Consider the following 19,061-nt stretch of genomic DNA (forward strand, 5'->3'; position numbering starts at 1 on the left):
TACATCTGTGTATTTCGACATTCTTAACATAAAGAACACAGTATGGTAGTGTCACCATATATATTTGAGAGCGTCAATAGTAAAAGCTGAACAAAGTCTGGAAACGCATGAACATATCAGAACAAGTTATATGAAACCATAATATATATCTTAACTGAAACTATGAGTTCTAGCGTCGCTGTGATATACAGCGTATTCATAAACAAAGGCAGAATCAATGATAGCCGACATTCAACCCAAATAAGCAAACAGTCATGTATCAATTAAATATCGCTAAGAAGCCAAACATATAATCCAAAATGAAAAGCTGAAGCCGTCTGAGGGCTCAAACAGAGTAATATGTTCTTGCATTTGTTTTAAAAACAGAATAATACAAACAGTGTACCTCTGAAGAGAAACCATGTGCATATACAGCGAGAATAGAGACGGCTTTAAATAAAAGGAACCGGGTTCTGCTAACCCCGATATGAGCATGCGGCCAGGGCCGATGCTGGAGGTTACACATCAGATTTAAAGACCCAAGTCCGGGTATGCCGCGAGGCAGTATAAAACCAAATTAGTTCATGAATTATAAGAAACCAAATACATGAGTTCCGCCAGGAACAATAACGTATCAGTCGAACCCTGAAACAGCTAGTGATTAAATCATAAGGCAACCATGAGGGTTCTCTTCGGAGAATACCTCAGTAAACCCCAAGCATGGAACCGGCAAACCCTCGGCGGTCTGTAACAAACACCATAATAATAGCTCAGAAACGAGGGGTTCTGAGCTCTCGTTTGAAGGGAAAAAGCAAACTTTATATAAGAGCTTACCTGTATCCGCCGAGCAGGCTGGACCGTCGAAGACCAGTCACCTCGACACCGCTGGAAGGGTTTGACAATTCCACCTGCGTTCGCCAACAGGAAAAGACACAAATTAATAATGGCCGCTACCTTACGGTGGATTAGAAAACGATAACCAGTAAATGCAGAGCGTAAGATAATTACCTGAGTAGATTCGGAACTGGGCACCTCACGGTCTCTGGTGAGGTTGCAGACGGTGAATGCATCCTTGGGGAAACCGAACCAGCATCTAAACACAGAGACGGAACCGACAGAGCAATGCAAGCAAATGAACCCCGAGTTCGCTCCAAAGGAGTTAAGTAATGACTTGAAACCCTCGAACTCATCCTCGCCCTCCATTTTCAGGATGAGATCTCGGCCGTTCAGGCTTAGCGGGAAAATGAAGCGGGAATGCCAAGGAACCTGAGCCCGAGATATCCCATGGCGGTATGGCCACCTGTCCTGTGAGGGACCGAGGTCATTTAAGTAAACCATGAGCTGGCACCTGCAAGGGCTGCGGCCGGACACCAGACCTCGAGCCCAATAATCTATGCTGTATGCTGTGGGGAAGGGTTAATATTAGGTTCGGCTAAAGTCAAAGTTGCTCCATAAAACCAGTTATGACATGAACCTAATACCTTGGCGTAAATATATATACCATGTTGCAAAGGATTTAAGGCATAGAATAGTAAGTTTATATTTACAATCGATGCATGGTATAAGTGTTGGTACATAGTTAAACATGTGGCAATACATAAAGTTATGTATATGTTATGCTTTTGGATATTTAAATATTTTTTTTTTTATTTATGCATATGTATATATAAACAGGGGTGTGACAAATTGGTATCAGAGCCCAGTTACAACACTGTGGCCTCAAACATGACATGTTTCACTGTGCAGAAGCATACACCATGCATATATGAAAACTGATAATTTACTTAACTGTTGTTCTGTCTATGAAGGGGTGACACACAGAATTATAACAGCTAGCAGTTAAGCCAAAGAAAGAGGAAAAAGTAACAAAATGCAAGGAGACGGCAGTAACCCTCAGGAAAATCCAGAGTTGTGGGTACAGTTGGGTGAGGAAACCCGAAGTACCAACCTTGCAATCCTGGAAACTGTTCAGGAGTTGAAAAATGAAATGGCACGGTTGCGAGAGGACAACGCGCGTTTGACGGTAGAGCAGGAAAGAATTCTGAAGAGTCTGTCAGACAGGCAAAACCCACCTTTATCTAACCCCAGCGCAGAACAGCAGAGGATGACAGAAGAACAAGACTATCAGATTGAACCTGAAAATTCAGATGGCAAAGAGGATCACTCTGATAATGTACCACAGCAGCAAACCTCAAAACGTTAGAAAATGGAGCTGCAGGGAGAATTCCGGAAGATTAAACCCCCACATTTCGATGGAGAACAGGAAGAGGCAGCAGAAGCATGGTTAATAAATATGAATAAATATTTTCAGTTGTATGAGTATGATCACAACTTGAAGGCGAGACTGGCTATTTTCCAGCTACAAGGTAAGGCAACCTTGTGGTGGGAGGAAATCAAGATTGTCAAGGGGGTAAGTGAACGGACCATTACATGGGATAAATTTCAGAAATACTTCAAAGAGAGGTACCTAACTGAGCGCTTCTACAATGAGAAAGCGAGAGAGTTCCATGATTTAAGACTGGGGCAGCAGACTATGGACGAGTTCATTAATCGCTTTACCTCTCTGCTACGTTATGTACCTTATATCAAGGAGGAGAAAGCTAAGGTCCAAAGGTTTGTGAGCAGCTTACCATCATACATAAGAGAGAGGATTGAGTTTGACAATCCTAGGACCATGGATGAGGCTATTCGTAAAGCAAGGATCTGCTACCAGCAGAATAAACAGAAGGGGGATACTTCAAATAAAAGATGGAATGAGAAAAAGAGCAGTCGGATGGTTGGAAGCAGCAAGGGAAGTCGCAGCAATGGAAGTAAGGGAACTGGTAAAGGATTAAACAGTAGATCTGTAGCAAGAAGTGCGCCCCGAGCTAGGCCAGTAAGTGAATCTAGAGTAAGTGAGCAGCCTGTTAGGCCAGAAGGTGAAGGGATGACCAGACCTCCAGTTCAATGCTGGGGCTGTGGAGGACCTCACTATGTTAAAAACTGCCCACAGCGAAAGGGGACGGACCAGATATCCCAAATTCATGAAGCATCGACCGTTGGGGACGTGGCACGTAGTGTACCCAGAATTAATGCAGCTTTGGAGGACCGCCAAGCGGAGTATCAGCCATCTATGGTTGAATTTGAAGGTAAAATTTCAAACCTTTCTATAGCTGTTCTTATTGATCCAGGAGCTACTCTAAGTTATGTTAGCCCAAAGATAGTAGAACAGTGTAAGTTACAATCTGAAAAGTTCAGAAATCTGTGGCTGGTCCAATTAGCTACAGGAGCCAAGAGACGAGTCTTGGCCAAAATAAATAATTGCTCTTTAACCATAGCAGGGCAGCCAATAGTGGCAGACTTAAACATACTACCGTTGGGTTCATATGACATCCTGATTGGGATGGATTGGCTGGAAAAACACTGGTCCTTAGTGAATTGCAAGACAAAAACCATTTACTATAAGGACGACTGTGGAGAGCAGCAGGAATTACAAGGAATCAAACATCCCGTACAGATTCGACCCATTACAACATCTCAGTTAGCTAAATGCATCAAGAAGAAATGTCAAATTTATGCTATTCAGGTGGGTTACGCAAATCAGAAGGATAAAACTGCCATGTTGGGCAACATTCCGGTGGTACAGGAATTTGCAGATGTTTTTCCTGAGGAAGTACCGGGATTACCACCTAAAAGGGATGTGGACTTCACCATTGAATTGATTCCGGGAGCAGCACCCGTGTCACGGGCACCATACCGAATGAGCGTACCAGAACTAACAGAATTAAAAATGCAACTGCAGGAGCTGTTAGACAAGAATTACATCCGTCCCAGCGTATCACCCTGGGGAGCCCCAGTGTTATTTGTCAAAAAGAAAGATGGAACTTTCCAGATGTGTATTGATTATCGTCAGCTGAATAAGCTCACGATCAAAAATAAATATCCTTTGCCTCGGATCGACGAACTTTTTGATCAGGTGAAGGGAGCGACGGTATTCTCTAAGATCGATCTGCGATCTGGTTATCATCAGATCAGAATTAAAGAGGAGGATATCGCTAAGACAGCTTTCAGAACGCGGTATGGACATTACGAATTTGTGGTGCTACCTTTTGGTTTGACCAATGCACCTGCTACCTTCATGTGTTTGATGAACAATGTGTTTCACAAGTTCTTAGATAAGTTTGTGTTGATATTCATAGACGACATTCTGATTTACTCACGATCAAGGAAGGAACATGAAGAACACCTTAGAGTGGTGTTGCAAACTTTGCGAGCACATCAGTTATATGCAAAGTTTAGTAAGTGTGATTTCTTCAAGGAGGAAATACAATACTTAGGCCATGTGATCACAAAGGAAGGAATTGCAGTGGACCCTGAAAAAATCAGAACTATAATGGAATGGCCCATACCCAAGGACGTGGCAGATATCAGATCCTTTATGGGGCTAGCGGGTTATTATAGAAGGTTTGTGGAAGGCTTTTCAAGGGTAGCATACCCTATCACCTCCTTACAAAAGAAGGGAAAGATATTTAAGTGGACCTCAGAATGTCAGCAGAGCTTTGAGCGGCTCAAGCACTTACTCACCACCGCGCCCATCTTGAGTATAGCTGATCCTAATAAGGATTACGTGGTCTGTACGGATGCAAGTAAAGAAGGTGTGGGAGGAGTGTTGATGCAAGAAGGAAGGGTGATTGCATACGAATCAAGGAAACTAAAGGAACATGAGCAGAAGTACTCTGCTTACGATTTGGAATTAGCAGCTGTTATCCATGCACTAAAAATGTGGCGACATTACCTTTTGGGAAGGAAATTTCTGTTGTTGACAGACCATCACAGCTTAACAAATTATTTCAGTCAACCCACCTTAAATACGAGACAAGCTCGTTGGGCAGACTTTTTAAGTGGGTTTGATTTTGAAATAAAGCATTTGAAGGGAAAGGAGAATCGGGTAGCTGACGCATTGAGTCGAAAGGTGCAATGTGTGTGCAGAATTTCGGTCAGTAAATGGCAGAGTACCTTACTTGAAAAGATAAAATTAGCAGCTGATCAAGATGCTGTATATCAGCAAATTAAACAGCAAGTACAACAGCTTTCTGATAAGGAAATACAACAAGGATACGAGTTAGACGATGCCGGAATGCTGTATTTCCATAAAAGGCTGTATGTGCCCAACGAAGATAGTCTTAGAAAATTAATTCTAGATGAATTCCATATCAGCCATTACACCGGGCATCCAGGATACCAGAAAATGGTCGTCGCACTTCGAAAGGAATACTATTGGCCAAAGATGAAGAAGGAAGTAGCTGAATATCTAGCGCGATGTCTAGAATGTCAGTAGATTAAAGCGGAGCATTTGCATCCAGCGGGGTTGCTACAACCCTTACCCATTCCGGAATGGAAATGGGAGACCATTTCCATGGACTTTATAACCGGGTTGCCTCGAACAAAGAAAAATAATGATTCCATTATGGTAGTAGTGGATAAGTTAAGTAAGGCAGCACACTTCATACCGGTACAATCCACGTATAAAGCTGTGAAAATTGCTCATATTTTCATGCAAATGTGTTCAAGTTGCATGGACTTCCGAAGGTTTCGGATCGTGATGTTAAGTTCACATCATTTTTGGAGGACATTGTTTGCGGAACTGGGGAAACAACTGAATTTTAGTACAGCCTATCATCCTCAGACCGATTGTCAAACGGAGCGGGTGAACCAAGTAGTGGAGGACATGCTGAGAGCATGTGTTATGATGCGACCAACCCAGTGGGAGGAATACCTCCACCTGGTTGAATTCGCGTATAATAACGGGTATCATACGTCAACACAGCTGAGTCCCTTTGAGGTTCTGTATGGGCGGAAGTGCCGCACACCCTCAAGTTGGGGTGGACCTGAGGATAGGTTAAGGTTTGGCCCGGATATGCTCAAAGAAATGGAAGACACGGTGAAGAAGGTGCGTAACAACTTAAAGGCTGCTCAGGACAGACAAAAAAGTTTCGCAGACCGGAAGAGAAGGTTCAAAGAATTTCAGGTCGGAGACCATGTTTTCGTAAGAATCCAAACCAGAAGGAGTACCTTGCAGTGGAGTGGGTGTGCGAAGCTTGCACCTCGCTATTTTGGACCTTTCCAAATCCTGGCAAGAGTGGGGCCAGTAGCTTATCAGCTTGCCCTACCAAGCCATATTAAGATCCACAATGTTTTTCATGTTTCCGTATTAAAACAATACGTCTACGATCCTAAACATGTGATTCAATGGCAGGATGTTTGGGTAAGAATTAAATCTGGTCATTCTAAATAAGCTTTATTCTTAAACAAGGAAATAACTAAATCTGTTGCTGTTGCAGGTCGAGCCGGAAGGCGAGGTTCTGGTCGAACCACTGACCATTCTCGACCGGAGAGAAGTGCAGCTGCGGAAACGGGTTATTTTCCAAGCTAAGGTGCAGTGGCAGCATTATGGGCCTGAAGAGGCCACTTGGGAGGATGAGGAACTCCTTAAAGAAGCTTACCCGAATTTGTTTAAGGAAAACAGACATCGGGACGATGTCCAATCACAGGAGGGGGAGATGTAATGACCCCAGTAAATGTAAATGTGAATTTTACTATGGTAAAAGACAATATAGTAGTTGTTGTTTATGTTAAAAGAAACAAAACTGTGATAAACTACATGATTGAATAAATTAAATATTTTCTTGAAATGCTGGCAGCCTCTGGGAGGTGGATTTCAAAGAAAAGAGATCAGTTGTAATAACTGATTGGAACTGCCCTCCCAAACAGGAAAGGTCCTGGATGTAGGGAGGAAGTTCTGTGCTGTTGGGACAGACAGAAGGAAAAAATCTTTTCTGAGAAAAAGAGAAAAGAGAAATACAAGAAAAAAGGTTAAGTCTGGTAGAGACCAGATAACCAGGCACAAGGTGCACAGATCTTGTTGAGGGCTTGAGGCCTGCAAGATAGCTCGGGGGAGAGAATTCCGTCTGGAAGATGGATCTCATGGCTGGGTGGACGAGCAGACTCGAAGCACAGGTGACTTGCTTGAGTATCTATTTGTGACTCTGGTGAACCAGGTACGGTTTCTAACCTCAGAGTCCTTTTTGCATTAAAAAGGGAAACTTACAAATGACCCACAGTAGTTGAACAAGAAATGTGTATAGTTTCTTAGAACTGCTACAATGTACATATAACTGCATAAGTGTGGTATTAATTGAAGGAATAGGCTATCAGCTGTTAGACCTGATCTAAATCTAACTTTGCGGTTATTAAAAGGAGTACAAAGGTTTAGATTATTAAATGACTGTTTAAGGGTAGAGAATATGGCACGAAACAGGCAGAATGACAGAGGTATTTTAGGCACAGGAGAGGCCAATACCGGAATACATAGACCGAAATACCTTGAACATAAATTATCCATACATATAATGTGCCACTAAGTACGAGCCTGGAAACCCCAGAGCTTGGAAAGAAACCACGGCTGTAGCCGGACTATAACTTTTGTGACAGAACAGAGAGAAGTATGTGACGAGTTATATGAAATAGTTGAAATATGAAAATAATTACATTAGCCAGACAACAAAATACATTCTACAGCCGTATGAGACTCTGTCTCTGATTGTAAACAGTGTTATAACCTCAGCGTTTCAATAAATAACAACGAAGCTAGTTCAATGAGAAACGATAAAGGCAAACAAACCCTCATACATCTGTGTATTTCGACATTCATAACATAAAGAACACAGTATGGTAGTGTCACCATATATATTTGAGAGCGTCAATAGTAAAAGCTGAACAAAGTCTGGAAACGCATGAACATATCAGAACAAGTTATATGAAACCATAATATATATCTTAACTGAAACTATGAGTTCTAGCGTCGCTGTGATATACAGCGTATTCATAAACAAAGGCAGAATCAATGATAGCCGACATTCAACCCAAATAAGCAAACAGTCATGTATCAATTAAATATCGCTAAGAAGCCAAACATATAATCCAAAATGAAAAGCTGAAGCCGTCTGAGGGCTCGAACAGAGTAATATGTTCTTGCATTTGTTTTAAAAACAGAATAATACAAATAGTGTACCTCTGAAGAGAAACCATGTGCATATACAGCGAGAATAGAGACGGCTTTAAATAAAAGGAACCGGGTTCTGCTAACCCCGATATGAGCATGCGGCCAGGGCCGATGCTGGAGGTTACACATCAGATTTAAAGACCCAAGTCCGGGTATGCCGCGAGGCAGTATAAAACCAAATTAGTTCATGAATTATAAGAAACCAAATACATGAGTTCCGCCAGGAACAATAACGTATCAGTCGAACCCTGAAACAGCTAGTGATTAAATCATAAGGCAACCATGAGGGTTCTCTTCGGAGAATACCTCAGTAAACCCCAAGCATGGAACGGCAAACCTCGGCGGTTGTAACAAACACCATAATAATAGCTCAGAAACGAGGGGTCTGAGCTCTCGTTTGAAGGAAAAAGCAAACTTTATATAAGAGCTTACCTGTATCCGCCGAGCAGGCTGGACCGTCGAAGACCAGTCACCTCGACACCGCTGGAAGGGTTTGACAATTCCACCTGCGTTCGCCAACAGGAAAAGACACAAATTAATAATGGCCGCTACCTTACAGTGGATTAGAAAACGATAACCAGTAAATGCAGAGCGTAAGATAATTACCTGAGTAGATTCAGAACTGGGCACCTCACGGTCTCTGGTGAGGTTGCAGACGGTGAATGTATCCTTGGGGAAACCGAACCAGCATCTAAACACAGAGACGGAACCGACAGAGCAATGCAAGCAAATGAACCCCGAGTTCGCTCCAAAGGAGTTAAGTAATGACTTGAAACCCTCGGACTCATCCTCGCCCTCCGTTTTCTAGATGAGATCTCAGCCGTTCAGGCTTAGCGGGAAAGTGAAGCGGGAATGCCAAGGAACCCGAGCCCGAAAAGTCACATGACGGTATGGCCACCTGCCCTGTGAGGGACCGAGGTCATTTAAGTGAACCATGAGCTGGCACCTGCAAGGGCTGCGGTCGGACACCAGACCTCGAGCCCAATAAATCTATGCCGTATGCTGTGGGGGGGTTTAACATTAGGTTCGGCTGTAAGTCAAAGTTACTCCATAAAACAAGTTATGACATAAACCTAATACCCTGGCGTAAATATATACCATGTTGCACAGGATTTAAGGCATGGAATAGTAAGTTTACATTTACGAATGATGCATGGCATAGGTGTTGGCACATAGATAAACATGTGGCAATACATAAAGTTATGTATATGTTATGCTTTTGGGTATTTAAATATTTTTTTTTATTTATGCATATGTATATATAAACAGGGGTGTGACAATATTTGTTCAAAATTTGAAATAAATTTTCACACAACTTCATAGATTTATATAATCTGCGAACCTAACGTTTGAATAGCAATATTTGTAGAGAGATTCAAATAGAAGTAAAAAGCATTCTGAATAATTTTTTACATGACTTCATACAATATAGGGAGTCAACATATTTTTAAATTGTTTTTAAAATAAAATTTTGAATATTAAAGATTTAAAAATTAATAATTTTGTTTTAAATTTTTTTAATAAATAGTAAACCTATATATATATATATATATATATATATACTTATTTTTTAATTTTGAATTTCAAAATCATTTAAGCTTTAAATTTGAATTTATTACCATATATAATATATGAGTGAGATATATTAATGTGTAAAATTTGAATTTGAGTGAGAAACAACCATTATTTTTCATAATCATTCAAAAAAATTTAATTAACTTAATAATATGGAAAATATAAATAAATTTTGATTTACTTAGATAAATATAAATCAGACTTAATAATTTTTTATTTATTTTAATAAATAAATAATAACATATTAAACATTATTTAAAATATTCTATATCATAATTTTAAAATAATTATTATAATTATTTTCTTTATTTTTTTGAATAAGTTTTAAATATATATATAATATATATATATATATATATATATATATATATATATATATATTTTATATTATATTTATATATTATTTTTAAACTATTTCTATATTTCTAAACCAATCTCTTTTTAGATGGAAAAATGGATAATAATATGTAATTTCATGCGTTTGGCGGTAAATTAAAAAGTACAAGTAAATCATATAAGCATATTATTGTAAAAAACTATTACAACATAAATTGAAATAGTTAAAAAAAAATGTAATACAAGTGAAATCTCCTAATAAAATAAACTTAACCATTATAAAATAATTTAGTATATTATTAAAAAATTAAATGTGATATAGATTTTAATTTTAATTTTAATTTGATTATGTCTATTGTATGTAAAATAAATAGTATATATATATATATATATATATATATATAGTGAATGGGTGCATTGTTTATGTATTATTTATATCATAGTTATTCGTTTGAAATTTCATAAGTATCTCATTTTTTTCATTCTGAATGTGAATTAGAAATTCTGTGTCATTCTTTCAATGTTCAATTTTCTGGTGACATGTGTCTTTTTAAAAGAAATAATTATTAAGATTGATATTCAATAATTGTAGTGGTTATTAATATTAGAATTGAATATGAAGGAGAATGCCATATATTGGAAATTTTTGATGAATATTATCTATCCAATTTTTCCAAATATTTGATATATTTTTGTTAAATTTACAAATTTAGGTTGTCTAATTTTCATAGTCCAAGTCTTATAGGGTTATTTTCATGGTTTTTAAATTGATTTATATAGTTAGAAACACATTTTGAAATCTTTTAGATGTACATAGAAAAAAAAATATATTTTCACTTAGGAATGTGAGATAAATAATTCTTATACTTATTAATAATACTACAACCTAGCACTTGAATAAATTATTTGAATGTCCATATTAGCTAATATATAGGAAGAAAGTTAAAAATAAATAAATGTAAAACATAATAAAAAATTCCAAGTCGAAAGAGAAATAGTAATTGAAAGTATAAAAAAAACAATTACTTATTTTATAATAGGAAAATGCATAATTCATTCAATTTATAATATAAAATTGGTATTTGACATTTACAAATATTATTAATAATAAAAAAATTCAACTTAGGCCACAAATAAAATATTAAAATCCCTACTTTGAGAAAAAATCCAATGTCAAATATGATCATAAATTAGGTGAAATCAAGACCTCATTGGGAATAAGCCCAAGCAAGAAGATTCCGTTCAAGTTCAATAGGTTTTTGAATAAAAGCCTAACCCACTTGAAGGACAATAAAATACTTAGTCTTCCATTTAAATCCTAATAATTATACGAAAGATGATTAGGCCTACATAATTGCAAATATTGAATGAGGAGACATGATCCAGTATACTCAACGACTCTCATGGGAAGAGAGGTGTCGTTTGTGCAAGGAAGTTACTGCAGTGATCACAATATACTTGGTATCACTAGCTTGGAATCCAAAATGGATCTTAAACAGGAGAAAGAGAATCTCATTAAGATACTTGTGGGCTAGGAAAAAAGATTGTATACCCTTCTCCCTAACTACTTGGCCATCCATATCCATTTCAAAAGGTGTATGGGGTTGGTGATTGAAGAAACTATCTTGGCTCTCCATGGAATTGGTAGCTAAAGGAGTTTGGAAGTTGGTTAAATGGCAAGGCCTTTGGGAATTCGTCATGGAATCTAAGTAAATCAATCCCTTCTCCCTAATGAAAAGGATCAAATCCCCTACAAAGGCTAAAAATAATGGCTTTATAGTATGGAGATGCAACAAATTTTATTCTAAAAGGGCTCAAGTGGTGTGTTGGAGATAGATAACAAATCATTATCAGAAACGACCCACTGATTGGGAGAAAAAATGCATGTTTAGTATATAAGACTGTCATTAGATACTAAATGAGAAACGACTTTTTTCTTATTTCAAATCTTTGGACGATCGAGCCTCAATTGTGTATTTGGTCTCATATATTAGAATTGGAAGGTTTACAGGCTAGAGAATGGGAATGACCACAACTCTGCCTAAGCCTCATATCTCTTTCTCCACCTGGGGATGAACTAATATACAATAACTAGCTCCACATGGTTCATACATGCCAAATTTTGGATACTTGTACTGTGTTCAGTACTACATCGATTCTCCACCTACTCAGTGGGAAAAATACTTACAGAAATTCAAATACCCCCTAAAAACAAAGTTGTTTGTGTGGTTACTATTTAAGAAAAAAAAGCCCCATCTTGGGACATATTGTAGAGGAGGTCTTTTCAATGACTTGCTAGACACTCACTTTGTCTCTCAAAGGCTACATCCATTCATCACCTGTTTATACATTGTCCTTTTACTAGAAGAGCCTAGTCTGAGATAAAAAATATGATTCATACTGTTTAGGATTGGGAGTGTCCCTTAGTACAAGTCGAAAAATTGGCTTTGTCATAAACCAAAAGACTCCATAAAGGCCCTCCCACTCATGGTTTTTTGAAGTGTTTGGTTGGAAAGAAATGGAGCAATCATTGGGGACAAGGGTTAATTTTTCTTAATAGTGGCTTTGAAAATTTTCAGCATTACAAATTCACTTCAAGTACACTCATAAAATAGCCTACTCATAATAGATAACACGTCAAAAATGATAAGCCGTAGGCCATCTTTGATGGGGATGCACAACTTTCCCCTCCCATGGGAGGTGCTAGCGGAAGACTATATATCTCGAACAAACAATATTTCTTTTTTTCATGTGGTAATTGAAACTCCACAAATAATTATGCAAATAGTTTTTCTCTAAAGTTCCTATCACAACATGTTTAACATCTGCATATTGTCGAGGCCTATGTCTATAGAAATTCCATAAAGATTTATTTGAAGAACCACATATTTCTTTCCCTATATCAAAACATTTCTTTCAAATTGAGAAACTTTAGTGTTATATATATATATATATATATATATATATATATATGCATGTGTATAGGGAACAAAACTAGAAATTTGATGACATTTCAATAGGATGATTTAGTGACATATCCATGAGGTCAATGAAGTTTTGTACAAATTTATCTTGTTATTCACCTTGACATGTCTAAATATACTTATCAACATGTTAGATTTTTTGGATACCAGTGCTACTTTTTCTTCATAGGAACTACTAGTTTTCGAAAATGCTTATGGATTTTACATGGATACATCATACAAACACATCCCTTCAAAGTGAAGCAACACTTTTATTGTAGATTCAGGATATAGGAACTACTAGCTTTGGAATATGTTTATGGATTTTACATGGATACATCATATAGACACATCCCTTCAAAGTGAAGCAAAAATTTTAATGCAGATTCAGGATACAGGAATATATGGATACTTCAAGGAAACCATGTGACTTAATTTTTCCTCTTTTATTTTATGTTCCATTGAGAGTTGGCTATGGGAACTATCTATTTTAGCACTGATGGGACAACTTTGTATCTACTAGACAAAATTTGTGGGGGCTATAATGCCATAGAATGCTACAAGCATCCGCGAATATTTTTTTTTTCTGAATTTGAAATTAAATACAACCTCTTTTTCTTTATATATATATATATATATATATATATATATATATATATATATATATATATATATTCAAAAAATATATTTTTACCATTAAAATATTTCTAGTAGTTTTACTACTCTACATTTTAGACTCTTTTGAGGTATAGGTTTAGGTCAATTTATGTGAAATCTAGTAAATAGTTTGATGGAATTACAAGCTTAAGTTGTATATTCTACCCAATCCAAGTATCCAATGGAATTTTCAAGGTATTGAATCTATTTATGCATTTTAAAATATAATTTAAATAATTAGAATTTGATATATATATATATATATATATAGATATATATATATATATATATATATATATATATATATATATATATATATATATATATATATAGTATTGATCAATCTTACCGAAAATTTATGGGGCATTAAGAATTGCTTGAGGTGCAAAACTTTTTCAAATATTGGAGTTTAAAAGAAGTTTACTTTTTAAAATATTTTATCCCTTTGGACACTTACTACATATGTGGTTAAGATGGATATAGACTGACGGTTATAATAATGAGAACAAGATCAATGCTTTTTTTATAGATATATTTTATGTATGTGAGCTACATGCAGAAAATATACTAGACATGAGAGTGACATTGCCACCATATGTGTCACACCCCCAATTCTTTTTTTGTCTAATTGGGCGGGTGCGGCACCACCTAAGATATTAAGAAGTTTCATCATTAATAACTTTGCGAACTACGCCTTAACAATTCACAACCGTTATGAATTAACATATATAAACCATTGATATTTCGAAATAATAAATGAGCAATAATAACCAATACAACAACAATATAATAATAATCCTCTTTATTATATTTGTAATGTTTACAATATGGGAGGGTGCCCGCCCGTGCACGACTACACGGCGGTCTCGCCAAACCTCCACCGAATTACAATATATAACATCCAACCCTTGTGCCCACGGGTAGGTGGGCGCACCATGCCCGAACCCACCGTTAATCCACACAACCAGCCAATACAAGCCCAACCACACGTATCTGTTGTTAGACGAGCGAGCGCAGCCTGTGCACAGCCCACCGTTAACGCACCATGTCAATATGCCATTTAGCTGCACGAACTGATGTTGAGCGGGCGGACACACCCCGTACATGACCACCGTGCCGATATGTATAAACAATCACACGAGCCCGACGTTGGGCGGGTGGGCGCACCTCATGCCCGACCCACACCCGACCACAACTCGGCTACCTATGCGACAGAACACGGGCGCCCTGCGCACCACCGATGACCATCACCCAAACTCATCTCGCCTTGCCCGACTCGGTGGGCTCATCCGTCAACTCCTCGACTAGCTACGCCTTTTCTCCAAGTGCGCACTGTTCCTTGTGCATTGAGATCGATGTATGAGTGATTGAGCGATATCCCAATGAGTCACAAGTCGCCTGAACTTATACGCCTCCAAGGTGAGCGTATCTCCTCCTGGCCGACGTTGTAAAATATGATAACTCGCCACCATTCATTCTAATCCATCGTCGGCCCATCCAACAACGATTTATTCCAATGGTCGGCCTGAACATAAGGCAAGCTGCCTTATAAATGGGCGAGCTCCCCACTACTTTGCGCATTTTCACCATCGCTTTTCATGGTTCGCTCGTCCTTATGTTTTGCTATTTTCAAGTGTTGGAGGGGCGCGCGCCCGGGCAGAGCCGCAGGTCGCCACACCGCACGCCCGTGCAGAGCCGCAGGTCGTCACATTCTCCCCCACCAGAAGTCATTGTCGTCCCGACAATTCCTGCTCTCCTCCTCAATTTCCTGTCATACCTCGCAATCTTGTCCTTCCATCTCCAAAGTGAATCCTCCGTCTCCCAGCTTTCCTCCTCCGGTGCATCCTTCCATCTGCAAAGAAATTCCCGTCGTCGGTGGCAACCAACACCAGTAGTCCTGAGACTCACAATCTTCTCCAACTCTAGTCCTGGTCTGTCCACAATCCCAGCTGGTCCTCTCGTCGGTTCAACTCTCTCTGGATGGTCTGAATCAAGTCGACACCTCTTCAACTGGCTCACATGAAAAACTGGGTGTTTCATGTTCATATGGTGTGGAAGCTCCAGCTCGTAAGCAACTTCCCCCACTTTCTTCTTTACTCGGAATGGTCCCTCATACTTCCGTGTTAGTTTGCTCGTCGTCCCTTTGGCTGGCTGAAACTGCTCCCCGGTAATCCTGAGAAACACCATGTCCCCCTCACCAAAGTGTGCTTCCCGTCTCCCATGGTCAGCATACTTTTTCATCCTCCTTGCAGCATCGTGCAAGCGCAACCGTGCTAACTCCAAGGTCTCCTCCCAAGCCTTCATGAATCTCTTCGCATGAGGACTCCTCAAGAAGCCTCCCGTCACTACGGTATGTGGTGCAACCGGCATCTGTCCATTTACCAACTCAAATGGACTATACCCCATTGCAGAACTCTTTTGAATATTGTAGCTAAACTGAGCAATATCAAAGAGTTCGGGCTAATTCTTCTGATCAGCTGTCACATAGTGTCGCAAGTAGTCCTCCAGCAATGCGTTGATCCTCTCGGTCTATCCATCTGTCTGCGGATGGTAACTCGAACTCATCAACAACTCTGTCCCGACCAACTTGGACAATGTTGTCCAAAATATCCCTGTAAATCGCGGATCTCTATCCGGCACAATACTCAATTGCATCCCCCAATACTTCACTATGTTCTTAAACAACAACTCTGCTGTCCGCTCGGCTCCACAAGGTATCTTTGTAGGAACAAAGACATCATACTTGGAAAAACGGTCAACCACAACCATAATCCCATTATACCCCTGAACCTGTGGTAACTGAGTGATGAAGTCCATCGAGACACTCATCCATGGCCTCTCTGGAATCGGCAAAGGCTGCAACAGTCCCCCTGATCTCTGATTATCTGATTTGTCCTACTGACAAATGATGCACGTGTTTACATACTCCTCCACATCCTCTCTCATCTTCTCCCAAAAGAACCCACTCTCCAGCAATGCCAAAGAACGACGCTACCCCGGGTGCCCTGCCCACGGAGAATCGTGACACTCCTTCAAAAGGTGTCTCCTGACTCCAGATGACTTTGGAACATAGAGTCAGTTTCCAAAGAACAGGAACCCATCTCGTAGGAAGAACTTCCGTGTCTTCCCCTCCCTTACCTGCTTCACTATATTCTGCGCCAAAGTAGCGGTTTCAATACTTTCCTTGATCTTATTCTGCATCTCCTCTGACATCTGAACTCGACTCCTACCCCTTGTTGCCCGGCCTCCTTCCTCCTCCAATGCTGCCAGTTGTCCTTTCCGGCTAAGGGCATCTGCTACCGCATTATGTCTCCCCGGTCTATACTCGATAGTCATGTCGAATTCTGCCAAGAAGTCTTGCCAACAAGCTTGCTTCGCAGAAAGCTTCGGTTGTGATGCAAAATAACTTGCTGCAACGTTGTCAGTCTTGACAACAAACGGCTTCCCAATCAGGGAATGCCTCCACACATGAAGACAATGGATGATGGCGGTCATCTCCTTCTCATGGACCGGATACCTTTGTTCTCTATCCTGCAATTTCCGACTTTCGTACGCCACCGAATGCCCATCCTGCATAAGAATCCCTCCTATGGCAAAATCCGAAGCATCAATTTGTACCTCAAATGGTCTCTCGAAGTCAGGCAACTTCAGTATCGGTGCTGTAACCATCCTCTTCTTTAAGTCGTCAAATGCCTCTTGAAATTTGCTCGTCCAACTCCACCTCTTGTCTTTCTTCAATAAGTCTGTCAGTGCCGATGTTACCTTGGAGTACCCCTCTACGAACTTTCGTTGGTAGTTGGTCATGCCCAAAAACACCCTCATCTCATGGACATTCTTCGGTTCAACCCAGTCCTCAATTGCCTTCACTCTGCTTGGCTCCATCCGTATGTACCCTTGACCAACAATATGCCCAAGGAACGGAATCTCGGTCTGAGCGAACACACACTTAGACTTCTTCAAGAACAACTAATTTTTCCTCAGCGCCTCGAACACCATCGCTAAGTGTTTCTTATGATCCTCCATGTTGTCACTGAACACCACTATATCGTCCAAGTATACTACTACGAACGAATCCAAGTATGGTCGTAGGACATCATTCATCAAAGTGCAAAACGTAGCAGGAGCATTGCATAACCCGAACGGCATAACAAGGAACTCAAAGCTACCATACCTTGTTACTATCGCGGTCTTCTTATCATCTCCTTCAGCTATCCGCACCTGATAATACCCATGCCTCAAGTCCAGCTTGGAAAACACTCGGGCTTTCGCAAGCTTGTCAAAGCAATCAGTAGCCAATGGCAAAGGATATCTGTTCCTTACCGTCTGCTTATTCAGTGAACGGTAATCACAGCACATCCGTAGTTCATTCGAATCCTTCTTCCGCTGGAACAATACCGGAGCTCCATAAGGGGACCTTGAAGGCCTAATGAAACCTGCCTCAGTTAACTCCTTTAACTGGCGCTTCAATTCCTCCAATTCAGGTCCTGACAATCGATAAGGTGCTTTAGCCGGGGGTTGCTTCCCTGGTTCAAGCTCAATGCTGTGGTCTACTGCACGCCTTGGTGGAAGTTTCTTCGGAAGCTCATCAGGCATCAAATCCGCATACTCGGTACGCACATCAGATATCTCAGCTGGAATAGGCGTCCCCGCTCCATCACCTTCAACATCCTTGAACATCACCGCATATGTCTCCATATTTGAATCCTTCATGGCCTTCTCCAAACTTAGTGCCGAAACATGCTGCACCTTGACTTCCTTCCTTTGCCCATGAGTGGGCAAAGTCCAAGTTTGTGATTGTCCAACCAGAACCACCTCATCACAGAAAGGGACAACAATAGCCTTGTTGCCTTTCAAGAAATCCTGCCCGAGTATCATGTCAAAGTCATTCATCTCCATCACTGTGAAGTCCAACTGACCCTTCCAGTCTTTTATCTGTACAGGTACATCGTGTACCAAACCTGCCACCTTAGCTCTAGAGTTCACTACCTTGACCTCCATATTTGATGGGGTGATCGTCAGCCCAGCCTCTTTTGCTAACCGTGTCGTCATAAAGTTATGTGTGGCACCTGTGTCCACCAGAGCTTGAATTGTCTTGCCATGAACCATCAAGTCCACGAAACCTAGACGGTTCATCCATGGCTTCTCCATAACCTTATCAGCTTCACCTGTCATGAGCAACCCTGCTCTATCAAGCTTCATCATATCATCTTTGTCATGAGCAACCTTTTCTCTGATACCACCTGTCACGCCCCCAATTCTTTTTATGTCTAATTGGGCGGGTGCGGCACCGCCTAAGATATTAAGAAGTTTCATCATTAATAACTTTGCGGACTACGCCTTAACAATTCACAACCGTTATGAATTAACATATATAAACCATTGATATTTCACAATAATAAATCAGCAATAATAACCAATACAACAACAATATAATAATAATCCTCTTTATTATATTTGTAATGTTTACAATATGGGAGGGCACCCGCCCGTGCACGACTGCACGGCGGTCT

Source organism: Pinus tabuliformis, chromosome Q (genome assembly GCF_031772625.1).
Source record: "Pinus tabuliformis cultivar Carrire ecotype Pingquan chromosome Q, CPIR1, whole genome shotgun sequence".
Lineage (NCBI taxonomy): Eukaryota > Viridiplantae > Streptophyta > Pinopsida > Pinales > Pinaceae > Pinus > Pinus tabuliformis.